Raw genomic sequence first — 13,670 nt, forward strand, 5'->3', positions numbered from 1 at the left:
TTTGCCTGAAAAGTGGAACATGTCCACAAAGCCAAACTGCCTGAAGTATTCTAAGGCAAATAGTCTCATGGGCACAAACCTGGGTAGTCTAAATGGGGGCAACTCACACCCATATATTCTAATAACGGTGTGGTGTTGGTAGAAGTACCAATCCCCAATGCTGTATGCTTTTGATAAATGCAGGAGTCTTTGCATATCATCTGTCAATCTGGGAGGAGGTGAGCCCAAAAGTAGAGTCATGGCTGGATGAATGAAGTTATCAATGAACTCACAGTAGGTGTATGGAGAATAGAAATTGAGGTGGAAAGCAGATGTCCAGTACACCACCGATCTCAAATTTCCCTGTGCATCTTCTCTTTTCATTGGGAAGGAGAACTTCTCATGCTGGAAGTATAAGAGCAAATGATATATGTAAGAAGTATATTTAAATACCCTTTCTCTTGATAGGTTCATCAACTGCTCATGCATCTTGTCTGAGATGTATGTGGCATAGTCATAACAGACTGGTTTTCTTCCTGGAGAAAACATGAGCATTATGTGCATAACTGTTTCATCCACATACTCCACTGAATCATATCCCAGGATGGGACTGATCATGTCAACGAGGTCCAGGCCCAATTGGTTGAGGTAGACATAGTTGATGGGAGGGACTTGCACAGTGTTAGCTTTGATGAATAACTGGTTAAGTTTTGTAATCTGAGCCTCTGTCATTCTGGCTCCCTCCATAATCAAATCTGCTAGTGATAGGGGGACCAACTTCTTATCTGTTTTGAACTGCAGCATCTCCCTGATGGCTTCAGGGGTAATGAAAAACAAAATTGAGCCTGAAGAGTCCAGCACTGCCCTTTGGGATGCATCATAGTGGTCAGCAACTAAGTGGATAAGCTCAGGGAATTGATTAACCTGAGGAAGCTTGAATATTGGGAGAAATGAATCCCAAATTCCCAGGATGTCTGCCCCCCTCTCATGTTTGATCTTTATTTCATTTAGGATTTGGAGATGAAACCTGCTCCTGCTTAGCATTTCTTCTGATATCTTACAATCTAAGTCAGCTAGTGCTTTCCAGTCCAATGCTCTGTGAGGGGCATTCAGGGGAGCTACATTGAGGGCTATAGGGGCTACAGGGGGGTCCATGGCTCTTCTTTAGGATTTCTGCTTGCTCAAGGACTGTGTTACTATGCAGAGTAACACCAACAAGGTTTCTTTGTAGAGAATGTTGGTTTTGCAAGTGAAAGGTGGAAGTAAGGCTGCAGCAGTTGAAATACTGCCTCTGTGTGATTAGGTGGGTGGCGGAAATGTTCAGAGGATACTCTTTTGCGGTGTATTTGTCTCCTGCAGGTGACGGGTTCACGATTACGCGAACCAGTGACAATTTTCTTTCGAATTGCCTACAATTGGCTTTGACAGTAGCTTAGTGACGGCTCTGGTTCAATTTAAATGTCAACTTGATGGTATTTAACGGTGAAGTTGGAGTCTTAAGGTCTGTTACTCATTGACATGCGAAATGCAGTGAAAATGGAGTTTCAGAGCTCAAATGAGGAATACCTGTAGATTTGGATCGGTTAGAGCTTGTTGGCGCTGAGGAAATTGACGTTCCGGTGGTCAGGAAACTCTTTTCCGCAGCTGGTGCAGGTTTAAATGTAGTTTTGCATGCAGAACACAACAACGACGAATGCACAAAAATGGTAAAAAACACGAATTTTTGGCTAAAATAGACCTTTTGGTGCTTTTGGCGCGAATCCGTGCTGACGTCAGCATGACGTCATTGGTGGGGTCAAGGTCGGATGACGTCATGCTGACGTCATCGGGTGACGTGGCGGGGTCTGGTTGGTCCACAGGGGCAGTGAGATGGCAGGACAGGTGGACCAATGGCAGGGCAAGAGACTGACGGGACAGCGTACCTGGGTGACGGAGCGATGACATGTTGATGACACGGCGATGACGTGAGCAGGCGGGATGGGGAACCCGGAAACCGGCAGCGGTTTCGTATCGCACCGTTTCTTGTATGGGGGCGGTATTTGCAGTTGTACCTCCGACGCATTGTGGTGAGGGCGCGTGGCAGCGAAGTGACGTACTCAAAATACGGACGTCGGGCGATAAGTTTCAGGCAACGGATGAGCTCCGACGTCATGGTGATCGTTAGATCTACGGAGGTTGATCGGACGGTGATCGGATGGCTGATATGACAGGGGGATAGTACGCATAACTGTCGGACGTCGGAAGGACTCCGACGCGATCAGGGCCGTCGGATCTGGAGGGCCTGATCCAACGGTCATCGGGGAGGTGACATGGGCAGTGTATACGGAAGCGGGCGGAGGCAATAAAACATGTTTTGAACGGGTTTTCAATGTATTCCGAAAAGACGATTTGCATGCGCTTAACCTTGGTTATACGGCTGAAAGTGGGTTTTTTCATGTTTTTTGCCCTTTGAAGCGGGTAAAGGTGGAATTTAAGCCCTTTAGGGGTTTTTTATGTGCAAAAGGGGTAAAAATAGAGGAATCAGCTCATGAAGGGGAAGGGGTAGTTGGCATAGGTTCATCAACATGACCTGGTGTCATTTGATTCTTGACTCGAAACTTTATTGGCTATAATATCAAAAGGGGGAATATTTATAAGATTTTGGGGTTTATACACCGTGGTGTTAGTAATAATAGGGAAAAAGGTGTTATAAGGGATTTATATAGTAGAATTAGAGTTAATATGGATGAGGGGGTGAGTGGAGGGGAAACCATTTAAGTTTATGTGAAACAAACTTGGTTTTGAGAGTATATCAAAATGAAAAGATTTTTAGACAAGAAATGTGGCTTCTAAAGATTAAGAACCACCATGAAACCTTAGTCTTTTCCATGAATCTTAGCTGATGGGGGAATGTTAGAAATGAAATTGGAGGGGAATGAGGGAAATTAGTCATGGTCCTTGCTGCAACTTGATGAATATGCACACTTTGTCACTTGATAGACCTTGCCTTGGTAATCATAGTCACCACGCCTGCAATGGTGAAAGTAGCCCTTTCTGCAACCACCACTACCTACCCAACTATTTTGCCTAGCATTTTTTATTTCTTCTTGGAGGGTGCACTTGAACTTGCAGACCCCTACATGCCTTTTCTTTTCTTTGGCTTTTTCTTTGTTATTTCTATCTACTTCTACCCTTATTTCCTCCAAGGTCCCAGATTAAGCTGTTGGAAGCCTTTTCTTCTCTACCTGAACTGCTTGTCTGCCAAGATTAAACAGTTTGGACAGACTGGTTTCTCTATTCTATAACTGAAAATTGAAAACATGGCATGATCCAGATTAAACTGTTGAATCATCCATCAAAATTGAATCAAGGTGATCAACATTGAAAGACTTTACACATCTTTTGTTCTCTAGAAAATATGGGATCTTTGTGACATCAAAGCAGAGCATATTTGGACCTTCCCTTGTCAATCATGAAATATGAAACCTATTGGTATAGGTATCTAACATGTTAAACTGTCTTCAACTTTACCTTCAGATGTTAAAGTCAAATACCTAAATCTTCTTAAGAACTATAAAGATGTTTTTTCCTGGTCTTATAATGAATTGAAAACTTATGACGCATCTTTGATTGAGCATAAGATTCCTTTAAAACTATAAGCAAAACCCTTTTAGCAAAATTTAAGAAGAATTAATCCCATACTATTGCCAACCATTGAAAAGAAACTTAAAAAGCTGCTTGATGCTCACATCATAGTGCCTTTAAGGTATTCTAATTGGGTAGCCAAGCTAGTTTCGGTTAGGAAGAAGAATGGTGAGATTAGGGTATGTGTAGATTTCTGAAACCTGAACAAATCATCCTTAAAAGATAACTATCCATTGCCTAAAATGGACCACCTACTTCAGAAAGTTTTAGGTGCATATAGGATATCTATGCTAGATAGATTTTCTGGTTATAATCAAATCATGGTAAGTGAAGCTGACCAAGACAAAACTGCGTTCACCACACCATGGGGTACATTTATGTATTGCCAGAATGCCATTCAGGTTTACCAATGCTGGAGCAACTTTCCAGAGAGCTATGGATTTAGCGTTTGTAGGTAAAACATCTGAATTTACTATTATTTATTTAGACGATTTAACTATTTTCTCTGATTTTGATGAAAGTCATTTAAAACACTTGAGTAAGGTTTTTGACAGATGCAGGAAATTTGGCATATCCATCAATCCGAAGAAATCTTTGTTTGCTGTGAAGGAAGGGAAATTACTAGGGCATATTATCTCCAAGGAGGGAGTTATAATTGACCCAAAGAGAGTTTCATCTATTCAGACCCTATCTCTGCCAAGGAATAAGAAAGAGATTCAAACCTTCCTTGGAAAGATCAATTTTCTCAGAAGGTTCATCCCAAATTATGCTGAGATAGTTAAAGATATAACATATATGCTTAAGAAAAATAATGAAGTGAAATGGACAGTCCCAACTAGGTATGATTTTGACTAGATCAAAAAGGCTATATATGAGGCCCCTACATTAGCTAGCCCTAACTATTCTTCACCCTTTAGCATATTTTCTTTCGCATCCGAAACAACCTTAACCGCTGTACTATTACATAAGAATACAAATGGTGATGACGAATCCATAGCCTTGTTTTCAAAAGTAATGAGATATGCTCAACTCAGGTATGATATTATTGAAAAACAAGATTATGCCTTAATTCAAGCCCTCAAAGCCTTTAGAACCTATGTCATGCATTCACACATCACAACTTATGTCCCTAATCATGCTGTTAAAACTATCTTGACTCAACCTGATACTGATGGGAGGAGAGGGAAATGGATTGCTAAAATCCTTGAATTTGACCTAGAAATAAAAACCACAAAGCTAGTAAAATGCCAAGGCCTGTCCAAATTATTAGCTGAATCCAACTGCACAGTATTGGGGATAAATCTAGTTTCTAAAATGTCATCAGGGGAGAATCCACAAGAACCTTCCTCAATGTCATCTGGGGAGAATCTGTTAGCCTCCTATACCAATAGGGTATCATTTTTCATGATTGACAATGGAAGGGCCAAAAATGTTCATCTTTGATGATACAGAGGTTCCATTTTTGTGAAAGAAGCAGACAATTAAAAAATGTAAAGAGGGTATGCCTTAAAAGAATAAGCAAAAGGCAAGAAAATGAACTGGTTAGAAAAAATAATTGAAATGAACCCCAAACAAAGACCATGAAAGTGGCTAACCAAAATGCCATTGCTATCTTGATGGATGGTCCAACAGTTCAAGCTGGGCCATGCCATGTTTTAAATTGCCTGTTCTAGAGTAGAGAGAGAATACCTGCTCAAACAGTTCAAGCTTGGCAGATGACTAGTTGGATAGAGAAAGGAAGGAGCCCAACTGCTTAATCTGGGCCCTTGGAAGACATAAGGGTAGATTTAGATAGGAGGGCAGCAAAAAGAAAAGAGGATTATCAGGGTTTGCAAGGCTAAGTGCACCCATCCAAAAGAAGAAAAAATGTTAGGCCTATTAGGCAGGGTAGGCAGTTGGAGGTTGCAGAAAACAAGATCTAAACACATGATATATGGAAAATCATATCTGATCTCACCAATAGGAGAAAGGCAAGAACAATGATCTATATGGCAAACCATCAAGCATGTCTAACTTCCCTCACTCCCTTCAAAAGCTTTCTTACTAACATCCCCTCGAGGAATTTAGGATCTGCCTAAACAGTCCTCCTTGCATTTCTCATTTGTGAAATTCATGACAAGTTATGACCTTCTTCTCCGAAAAGAAGTCACATTTCTTGTCTAAAATCATTTCTCACTCTCATCTGCTTCTAAATCTAAGTTTACTCCTTAAAACTTAGCTCTTTGTTCTTCATTCACATCCCAAATTCATATTAACTTCTAAACTTACTATATAGTTCCCTAAGTCCCCCATTTCCCCTTACTATTATAGCATTTTATGCAAAAACCCAAAAAATATATAAATATCCCCCCCCTTAGCATTATAGCTAAGTAACATTGTCATGGGAGACATTAGTCCATCTGGGACTATAGTCAACCCTTACCCAGGAATTAATCTAACCCCTGGTTAAATTAATAACCTAAAAACCACCATTCACCCGAAAACCCTTGCAAAATAATACCCCCCTCAAAGTTAGAACCCAATGTTTTGCTAAAAGTGGTTAAAAAACCTTTGTTATATGGTGGCCCCATCGCATACGTTAATTTAAACCCCAAAAACCCACCAAAACTAAGGTTGAAGGCCCGCGCCATTAAATCTCATTTAAAAATCGGGCGGGTCCCGCTCTCAAACCTGCACGCCACTCCACAGGCCCCGCCGGCCGTTGATTTCCCGCTGCGTTCGATCCAATGGTGGGCGGGTGATGTGAGCCCCGGATGTGCCGACATATAACGTCCGGGGGATGGGTGGTTTTGGCCGCCGTACCCCCGCCACGTGTCGGCAGCCGGGGTTGTTCGGAGCCCTCCCCCCCGAAACCACCTTCCCCCAAAGGCGGTGCGGGGAAACCGGAAACCGCTTCCCTCAAAACCACCGTGCCCATTACGTCATCACCCAGTCAGCACGACGTCATGCCTGTCCCCCGCCGTGACCCCACGTTGCCCGCCGCGCTATCCTCACACCGCCGCATTCGTGCCACCGTGTCCCTCCACACTCTCATCCTTGTCAGCATCCACGTCACCGGTCCGTACCAAGGGCCCGCTGATGATGTCATGCTGACGTCATCTCAGGAAAGCGCCAAAAGCGCATATGCGCCAAATTTGTTGTTAAAAAGGCCAAAAATGACCGTTTTTTGTCATTTTCATTGCACAAACGTAGCCGCGCTTTTCAGCTGGTCACCTCCAACTGCCTCCAGATTTCAAAATTCACCAGTTTGGACGCTGCCGCCTGCAAATTCAACGACATTCTCCGTCTTCAAGTCAATTCGGCGGCCCTCGGCGCTAGTTTATCCAGGTATTTCGCCAAATCCAACCCGTTTGCCATGATTCTTCCCATTCTCTGCAAATTTGCCACTGAATTACCTAAGGAACTCCTAAATTAGTAGTGTTGGCCTGTTAATGATTAGCCTAAAAAGATCTAAAGCACCCTCTGTTCAAATTTCACTGTTGCACAGTCGATTCTCGGGCTTAATTTCTGACTCACCATTCCACCTGCCCGACATTGTTCCCGTTTGCTGAAATTTTGATTGAAAAGCCTCATTATACCAACTTGTACTCTCCCTCTCCTCAACAGTTGACCTTACTCTCTATAAATCCTGAGAATTCACCAGAAGAAACCATAATTAAGTTTACTGCTCCAAGTTGCTCCTTCCAAAAGGCAAATTTGGCCCCAGCTGCATTCATTCTGTCACCTCACTTCTAAAGCCTCATAAGCTATCATATTCAGATTGTTACACCAAGAAGCTGCACTCTATAGTCAAAGACCTGAAAATTTTACAAATGGCTACACCATCAGCTCTCAGTATCACTCCTATGAATCCACCAAACAAGGAGCTTGAGGCCATGCCTCTTGCTGACAGAGATTAGCTCATCCAAGACCTTGTGGGTGATAGGAACCATTTACAGACCTTTCGCCAATTGAGAGACAACTATTTGAGCAACAATGACACATATGGGATATGGGAGTCCAATCTGCCTTACTATTTCCTTCCATATGTTAATATTTTTCCAGAAATCATTCGCTTATGTGCTGAGAATTATGATCCAACTCAGAGAATTGTCAAGTCTCCATCTGGGAGCATACTTTTCCACATCAATCCTGACTCCATCAACCAAATGCTCAACTTCAAGCAAACTCAACTGCTGTTTCCCTTCTCCATGAACTATTTACTGGATGCAGGCGCCAAACTTTCCACTGCTGACATTGAGAAGGTCACCAAGACATTCATGAGGGTAGACCGCCAGCAAACAAGGCCACCTCCTTTCTTGTATGTCCATTTCACTGATGTAGGCAAGCTCCTGGTTGACATGATCTCCTATGTGTTGGGCTACAAAACCAGTGAGCACATTGATGAGACAGTGCTAGTATTATTAGCTGCTTACAGCCCAGGCCAGCCTCCTGCTTACAAATATAACTTTGCCAAGTTTATAGCCAAAAAAATACATGACCAGCTCTTGAAAGTGGATAGGGAGGGTGTGTTCAAATATTCATCATATATTTACCACTTGTTCATGTATTATCAGTCTGAGGTTTTTCAATGCCCCATCAAGAAACTGGATTCTAGGGGAGAGAGGAGATCTGTCATCTTCTGGTCATCAGTTTTCCACCAAGTGCAAGATTCACCATATTCTTACTGTGAATTTATTGACCAATTTGTTTACTCGGTCTCTTGCCTATTAATGAGATCCCCTCCTCCCAGACTGTCATTTGAAATCTAGAGAACTTTGCAGCTGTCCAAGAACTATAAAATAGGTGATTGGTACCTATACCAAAATCATACAGTCATCAGAATTTATGGCTGTGAGCTCTGTCCATATAGGCTCCCAAGATATGTACCAATGAGAATGTTCGCCTTGGAATACTATAGGCAACTCATTAACTCTGACCTCACCCACTTTCATAGTGCCAAGAAGAAAGCCCATCTCAAGTTGAAAGACCATATGGGCCCCTTTATCATGAATAAGAAAGAGGGCTAGCAAGAGGCTGACCAAATTCTCAGAGATAAATACAAACTAAAGAGAAGCTTTTGGTGGGTCCCTTATGACCCCGAAGGCTTCATCAGTGCTAGAAGAGTCAAATACAGGTTGCTAGGGTATGAGCACTGTAAATATCCACAAATTGAGCAGTATGCCAACCAAGATGAATGGTTGCAAGGCACATTAATTGAGGAACTAACTCAAGAAGAAATAATGGAAAGAAATGTCAAGGATTTAGAAAAAACTCTTGACTTAGATTCTATGCAGTAGGTAACTTTCAAACAGCCGCATCCAATTGGAGAAGGTACATCCACTGCTGCAACCGCACCAGTCACCCAGGGCCCATCTACATCAGCATCAGGTACAGAAAAAGGCAAGGGGATAATGGGTGCAGAAAAAGAAGTAGTGATAGAAAAACCTGCCTCCTCAATTGGGCAGCAGCAAGAGCAAACTCCTCCACCACAAACAGAGGCACCAACAGTGCCTGCCTTACAGACCCCTGCACATGAGGAAAGGGGCAAGAAACGGGACCGAGAGGAGTCCACACCTGCTAGTGGATCCGCTCAGTAACCCGAAGCCAAAAGGCAAAGGGTTGATTCTTCGGTCATAGAAGAAATTAGCGAGGAAATCCTTGAGAGCCCAAGGAAAGAAAGAGAGGACAGCCAGCAGACAGCTACAAGCTCTTTTCAACATGAACAAGGAAGACAGCATGGCATGGAGGTGTCCTCCTCCACCCAGCAAAGCAAGAAGCCATCCAGCACTAAGGCCTCCTTCAAAGAAATTAAGGCACAAAATGACCTGCTGAAAAAGCAGATATATGAACAATTTCTCAAGGCAACACCTGCCAAACAAGAAAGGTTGATGGCAGCATATGACATCAAAGAGGAAAAGATGATCCTCACCCATTTTCAACCCAAGGTACAGCAGCCTCAGTCGGCTGCGGATTTTGTTAAAACAAAATTGGAGGTCATGGCAAAAGACATTCACCCCATGGATCAGATAGAACTGCATAAGCAAACATGGGAAATGGTCTATGCCACACTAGTAGACAGGTCCACAATGGCCCATGAATTAAAAGAATCTCTGAAGAACACCAATACTCAGCTGGACTTGGAGAGAATGTCCTCCACGGCCAAAGACAACATAATAAAAACACTAGAGGACATTATTGTGGACCTAGGACATGATCCTAAGGATCCTAAGGGTGTGAGAGCCCTTATGAAGAAAAAAGATGATGACATTGCTGCGTTGAAGAAGAGACTGAAATTGCTTCCTACTGAGCACCCTCAAACAGGAGAATCGCAGAAAGAAAAGGAAGCTGAGGATCAATTGGACCTAATAATGCAGCTGAACCAAAGAGTGATTGATCTGGAAGGGGAGCTGGAAAAGGCACTCCAAGACAAACAGGGAGAATCAACCTCCCAACCTCCTCAGTCTGCCCCAACGGCTACAACAACAACAGATGCGGCAGCAGCAACAACAACAGCTCCTGAGTCTAGTTTAAACATGGATGAATTGACAAAAGTTATCAAAGAGCTGGAGCTTCAGGCGACAGAGATCAAACAAGCCAAGGAGAAATTGGCAGAGCTGGAAGCTAAGTATGAAAAATCCAAAATGACAGTAGCAGAGCAGATCAGAGAGATTAAGGCCCTGAAGGACAAAATAAAGGCCTTAGAGAAGGAACTAAAATTAGAAAATACTTTGGCAGAGATAAAAATGATTCTGTGGGCCCGGATTGACCACTCCATTACTAGACAGTGGAAGTCAATCAAAACAGTGCATGAACAGATGGAATTAATAGGCCAAGCACAAGTTGAAAGCCAGAAGGCCAGAACAGCACTAGGGAATAGGCCTGAGTAGGCCAACAGGATGATACATTTCCTCAATAATCAGACCAAGGAGGAGATGGCAACCCTAAACATCATCAACAGAATAGATGCTGTCCTAACAGTTAAAAAAGTGCTGACCCTCAGAAACTTTGTGCAAACTGTGGAGAGAAAATGTCATGAATGCAGGCTGAGGTGGATGACTACAAGCTTAAAATGGGAGTTTTGCAAGACAGAGGAATGCCCAGCCTATTGACCGGCACAGGAAGACTGCTCACCCATGAGCAATATGCCACTAGGATGACAAATTTTATTGAAAATCAGATCACAGCATCCGCCAGTACTTCTGAAGAAACAGGACCTCCATCAGGGCAGAGCCTCTATGACAAGCTTGAAAATCTATTCTACATTGAGCATGAGATCAATCACTTATTTGAGGTCGCACCAAATTTTTACAGGTATACAGAAGCGGATGAAACCTTGATAAAGATACGAAGACACCAACTGCCCAAGGAAGATTGGTGGCAGGCAATGCTGCAAATTTTGCCTCAATAAACTCGGTTTGGTCTGTCCTAATCAGCTGTAGGTCAACCAAAGTCAAAAAGCAACGTGGAGACAGCAGGCAGGGCGGATAAAAGAAGTGACTCAGCATGATACTACGACAGCAAGCCAAGACAAAGGAAAATGCGTAGATTTTGGGCGACATGGTTCCAACCGACTCAGTGGGTCACAAAGTCAAAATTCTCTGACAGTTTTGGACAGCTAATGCACTAAGCAGTTATTACAGCATTTACTCTCTCAGCTGTAATTCTTCAGGAGTTGGCACACTATTTATGAGCCATTAATTCATCAGCTAGATATTTTTGTATCTAAATTTTGTATATATACCTCCCCTTGTAACATATTTGGGGTTGGTGATTTTCTCTCTGGGACAATATATTGTATATTTTCAGATAGTCTAATACAAAAAGCTGGAAAAGTTCATTCTCTCTTGGAGGTTTGATGTCTCAATGATGCTCTGCGCGCTGTTATAGAATTCCTGTGCTGTCTAATAGAACAATAAGTTATCCTGAACTATGTTTTGTCTTCTTATGTTTACTTAAGTCATATACATGTTTCACTAGTCTAACAATAGAGAAAAAGAATGGTATAGGAAATGTTTGATTACACCCTGTGCTCAACCTCTGTTGTTGAATAAGTTTTCTTCAGAATTAATCATAAGCATGAATTCTTAGTTGCTCATGTTTGTATTGGTTCTATCAACGTGAATGTTATTCAGGAATTCTTGAATGCTCCTAAGTAATGTTCCCACTGTTCTCCATATCAGCCTACTGAAAGATCCTTAGTTGCCTTTCACGCCCTGATTTCATCCCATCTAATCACAGTTTTAAAGAATTGTTCCATAGACACTTATCTGGCTCTGTAGCATCATTGGTGTTTCAAGACAGACATATCAAGCAATTAAAACATCACAAACTCCATGCCCAATGGCCTAGATCACCCTATAAAAATATACCTGTTCTAACTGAAATCATCATCCAGCAAATTTAAAACAAAACCTGTGCATCATAGCTAGCCTAAAACATCATCAAAACAAAGTTAAATCATAAAGAGAGAGCCCTCTCTTGTTACAGGTAGGCTAGGACCTATGGCCAAAAGATTGGTTAGTGGTTACCTCGGCCGTATTCCCTCAGGAGTCAAAGGGAACAACCTGAGTGTTAACATAATTGGCGACTCCACTAGGGAGAGAACGAATTTGTCAACTGCTGTCTGCTTTAGATTGCTGTTCCAAAATTTGAGCAGTTCCCTGACAATTCTGAAAATATTCTCAAAAATACCAAAAACAAATTCAGAAGCTGGCTCCTAAAAAGAGAACTAGGCATACCAGGTCAAATCCTGACCCCAATCCTCCACCTGTGTTTGATAATCCTAATTTGATTCCCAAGGCTCTGAGGAACCAAAAGGAACCAGAAGAATTTGCTGATTCCAGCCCTGAGGCAGTTCAGCAAAGCTATATCCCGACCCCTGCTAAGCCATCGGTTCATCCTCACATAACCCAATCTTCCCCCTCTTCCTCATCCACTTCCCAAAACATACTATTGACACCTCCATCCAATACACAAACTGCTATTGTTGTCCCTGTCGTTCCATTTGTTCCCCTTCTACCTGTTGGCCCATTGATCCCTGCAAATATGGAAAATCGTTATGCTCCCCTGCAGCTACCCGGTAATCCTGGGGCTATGCCTCAGGACTACCAAAGTAAGATCACTTATTTTGATGGAACCAATACCTATACTACTTTACAGCATACCAAGAAAATGCAAGATTACTTCGAAAACTATGAAATAGACGATGATGATGTGAGGATGAAAATTTTTGTCCAAAGTTTAACAGGTGAAGTAAGAACTTGGTTCAGAGCACTTGCTGCAAATTCCATAGCTAATTCGGGTGCTCTCTATCAATCCTTCTTGAACAGATGGGAAAAGAAAAAGGACCCTCTACACATTTTATCTGAGTATGACACCATAAAGAGAAGCCCACAAGAAACTGTCCTAGATTATTGTACCAGATTCAACACTGTTTATGATGCCATTCCCCAAAATCTTAGGCCTCCACCTGATTTAGCTTTGATCAAATTCCCGGATGGGTTTGATGCTGATATGGCATATCAACTAAGGGAAAGAGCCCCTGCGACCCTGGCAGACATGCAAAACATAGCTGTAAGTGTAGAGGCAAATCTGATTGCCAAAAGAAACCGGGCAAGAGCTGAAAGAAGAACCACTTTTAAGGAAGAACCCTCAGCATTTGAGAAAAAGCTAGATGCGATCATCAAAGGTATGGACAGACTTGGGGACAGGGTAGAAACCATAGAAAGAAAATCATCATGGGAAGGTCAACCAAGCACTGCTAGAAATCCAAATTTTAGAAAGAATCAAAATCCAAATGTTGGAAGGACTGATCTTGACCAGCACATTAGACCTCCTTTCCAAGAAAATTATGCTGAGGCCTCAACATCTAGCGAACCAACTGAGGAGCCTCACATCAACCTAATGGGTTTAGACAGTGAACATCAGGTCTTTTTAACATAAGAAGATCAAGAGGTTTATAATGACAATAAATTTCACACTAAGTCAGGAGAATCATTTGATTTTAGGGAAGGTTATGATGCAGCAGTCTATGAGGTACATAAACAGTATAAATTAAGGAGTAGAACTATAGATGTACCTGAACC

The sequence above is a fragment of the Pinus tabuliformis genome, chromosome 6 (genome assembly GCF_031772625.1).
Source record: "Pinus tabuliformis cultivar Carrire ecotype Pingquan chromosome 6, CPIR1, whole genome shotgun sequence".
In the NCBI taxonomy this organism is placed as follows: domain Eukaryota; kingdom Viridiplantae; phylum Streptophyta; class Pinopsida; order Pinales; family Pinaceae; genus Pinus; species Pinus tabuliformis.